The sequence below is a fragment of the Rhinopithecus roxellana genome, chromosome 4 (assembly GCF_007565055.1).
Source record: "Rhinopithecus roxellana isolate Shanxi Qingling chromosome 4, ASM756505v1, whole genome shotgun sequence".
Taxonomy (NCBI): Eukaryota; Metazoa; Chordata; class Mammalia; order Primates; family Cercopithecidae; genus Rhinopithecus; species Rhinopithecus roxellana.
In genome coordinates, this window is record NC_044552.1 from 41,290,239 (window position 1) to 41,294,150 (window position 3,912).

General features: G+C 40.7%; 1 pseudogene; it reads right to left on the bottom strand.

Moving 5' to 3' along the window:
• Positions 1-1,762: 1,762 nt before the first annotated feature.
• Positions 1,763-3,152, bottom strand: LOC104664113 (annotated as a pseudogene).
• Between the last annotated feature and the right edge of the window lie 760 nt (positions 3,153-3,912).

Sequence of the window (3,912 nt, forward strand, 5' to 3'; positions counted from 1 at the left end):
TTTAAATCTTTATATCTACAATCTGAATGTAAACTGCAATATCCAGCACAGCATTGTCAGACAGAGTTGCTGTATGGTTATGTAGCTTCATTACTGCCTGGCTAATGCTTAACATGCTTCATCCTTCACAGCTGAAAGAAGGATGTTCACTGTATTTAACCAGCCATACTGCATTTAGAGGTAAACAGCTTTTATGGACTATTTGCCCAGACACTTTCAGTAAACTACCAACTTGAGGCCCTGATTTTATTTTGGTCAGTATGTGCAAATATTCACATGCAATTACCCAGAAAGAAGAAAAACTGGTTAACAAGAAACCTACCATCATTTCAGATGCTGGAAATTAATCTTTACATATTTACAGAAAGGGTTTTAAGATTCATAATCCACTTTTTCAGTCTGTCTCATATTTCATTAATCAATTGGAAGTGGCATATGAATCATTTTGTTTTCTCTGGAAAAATATTTTCATATTTTCCAATTCCTTTGACAAAGAAGTTTTTGTCTATTAAGGGATGAAAATGCTATTTGGCTATTGCCTACTTTTAGAATTCAAACTAACTCTTCAAATGTTTTCATTTAGAGCATATGCTCTCAAACGATCTTATTGTTTTACTAACACAATGGTAAAATTGGGTTCCCAAAATGTCAAAACCCTAATGGAGTCTCTATTTCCAAGAGTAAAATAAAAGACAGCCAACACTGTGGGATGAAAACTATCCTGAGCCTTTTCCCCTCTCTGTAACATTTAGAAACTAAGAGGAAAAAAGTGGGATTGCATTAACAGACTTCCAAAACATAATGTTACGGAAGTGTTTATTTTTTAAAAGGAGAGTTTTAAGAGAACAGGATGCTTGAATATGACCAACTCCTACTCAAGGGGAAAAATAACCACAGATCTATGCTGAGATGGCCCCAATAATTCAAAGAAACCATGCTAACCAGAATTTGATCTATACACAATTAATATGAAATTTTTTTAACAGGATGGAACACCTATAACAAAATTTAAGTCCCTTCATCTTTTGGCAATGAAGTAAGTGAAATTTACATAAGGATATTTTGGAAGGGTTGAAAGTCACAGTCAGAATCAAATAGAAAACTTTCAAACCTAGAAAACAAAATGGGAACTTTCATAGCTCCTTAATCTACCATATCTAAATACAAATAGTATAATGACTATCCAATAGGTACTTAGTTCCAAAACTAATACAAGCAATTTATCATGAAAAGCCTATACCTAATAAGCTGTTTTTCTTCTCTGTTCTGCCCCATTGTCATATGCTTGAGCTTAATGAGGACTATCCTCTGCAGCTGCTCCTGAGGGCAGAGAAGCAAGTAATGGAGTAACAAAGGAAGCCTGAGGAGCCCCTGGCCCCTGAGGACCTTCTCTCTGGCTGGTCACAGCCACTTAGGTTTCAATGCAGAAGATTTCAAGACTGGTTTGAGAAAAAGAATCTTATTTTGGGGATTAGGTTCCCTGTCAAAGGCCATCAGATGGACAGCTACTTACCAGGCAATTAGCCTAAAGCTCTTAGGTAATGATACAAAACAAAACAAATCCCTTATATTTTCCTGTTGAAACCTTTTATTCTGTTTTATTGAGGCTTAAGCAAAATAGCTTTGCCCATAACTCACTGTGGCCTGGAGTTATGACACCAACTTGTATTTGGCCAATTAAGAAAGAGATCAAACTGCATTCTTCTTAGAAGTTCTATTTAGTTGATAAATGACACTTAATTGTTGTTTTTTCATATAATCTTTACTCATAAGTTGCATTGATGATGCTACAAGAGATAAGGGACCAACGGTAATTCAAATGGGCACCTCTGAAAAGATTTACCAGTTTTCCATCCCGTTCCAGCCAGATTTTTTGGTAAACCTTGGGAAAGACTGAAATTCCCCACCAATCTGAGACTGTATGCGAGTTTTTGCAACATTAATTGGAAAAAAAAAAACAAGAATCCCAACATGGCACCCAATAGACCTTCACAGATAAAATCATTGACCAAATGAGCACTGTGCGTCGTTTCGGTAGGCAGGTGCTCCTTAACAGGACCTCAAAGGCCTCAAACAAGACATTACTGAGTTCGTTCAGGAAAAGAATGGGCACCAGGCCTCGATAATACTCTCCAATTCCATTATATTTCAGTGCCTTGAAGGTCTGATAAGTGTTGGTGAATTTGTCATGATGCTTGTGGCCTTGAAGCAATGTCTGAACTATTTCCAGTGGAGTGAAAATTGCTTCTGCTGTCCCTGCAAGCACTGCTGCCACGCAACAGGTTGCAAACTCTGGAGCGCTGACATGCTTGCGGAGAAGGCAGGATAAATCCTCAGAGACCAAACATAAGTGCAAGTGTAGTCGTCGTCTGCATTAATACGGGAAGGATTCCAGGATACAAGTTTCGAAATCCATCCCTTCTCAACTAAAGTATTGCATCCCGTGTTTTGATGCCATACAGCTGTTGTCGAAAGAGGACCTGCTGAATGGGAAATGTGATTGTGATGTCGAAGGCTGCGCAGCCGCCACACAAGTAATGCTTCATTTCATCAACATTTGCAATATGAGGTGATATATCTTGTTCTGAAGATGTTAGTACTGATGGCCTCTTTTCATAGGCTTCTGAATCCATCGTGTTGCTTAAGATCTTTCGTTTTCATGAAGGACTGACTTTTTTTAACATGTAACACAATCTGAGCCTGGAGTTTGGCATGATGATGCTTTCTGATAACGTTCTCAATTTATTCCACTGTTATTATTCTGTTAGTTTCTCTCTTCTGGAGTCAATTTTGGTAACTGAATTTCCGTTCTCCAGGCGCCCATTTCCCCAACCTGTGAAAAGCGGGGAGGGGGTTGGACAAGAACACTAAGTCCTCCTCCGCCTCTGACACTCCACAGTCAGGGGTCCCGAGCTCAGGAGGCCGAAATCAGTCTCCCATGGGGGGTCTGCGCGGTGCCAGCCCTGCTCTCCCCTAGGCGCAGGCAGAGCTCCGCTCCTCCCCGCCCCTGCAGTTTCTGCGAACCAGGGAGGAGCCTCCCCAGCCCGGGGCGCTCCCGAATGAAGTCACAGCCTCCTTCGCGGGAAAGGTCGCCCAGCAGTTGTATAAACCCCCGTGGCAGGCCGGGAGCCGAGGAGGCTCAGAACTCATTCCGCGCTCGCCGCCTGGGTGTGGCCAGCAGCGACTGAGCCAGGGCAGCTAGAGCACTCAGAGGACTGGGGTGGGACCCAAGAGCGGCCGGCTGCCCCGACGGGTCCTGTTGTGTTTTTTCTAATCCTCTTGTAATGAACAAACAAGTTCGTTGTAGGGTGAGGTAAGGTAAATTGCTTTTACCTTTCTCTCGTTGTGCATTGGATCACAAAATACTGGTGTTTGGTTTTTACTTTGTGTCAAATGCTAGGATAAACTTTCAACTTTGTTGGCTCAATGCTTCATTTGCTGCCTAAATTAGACAAGATCTCATTAAGATGGAAAATGTGTGCCCCTCTCCTCAAAAAAAAAAAAAAAAAAAAAAAAAAAAAAAAAAAAAAAAAAAAAAAAAAAAAAAAAATTATGAAGCTCTAACTCCCAGCATAAATATATTTGAAGATGGAGCCTCTAATTAAGTAATTATGGTTAAATCCGGTCATAATGGTAGGACTGTTTCGAGGAGATTAGTGTCTTTATAAGAAAAGACACCAGAGAGGTTGCTCACTCTCTTAGTGCACTGAGGAAAGGCCATGTGAGGTTACATAAAATGGAAGCCATGTACAACTGAGGAAGAGAGGCCTCGTCAGAAATCGAATAAACAAGCACCTTGATCGTAGACTTCTAGCCTCTACAATTGTGAGAAAATTGATTTCTTGTTGTTTAGTCCATCCAGTCTGTGGTATTTTGTTATGACTGCCCAAGAAGACTAATAGGATCAGATGG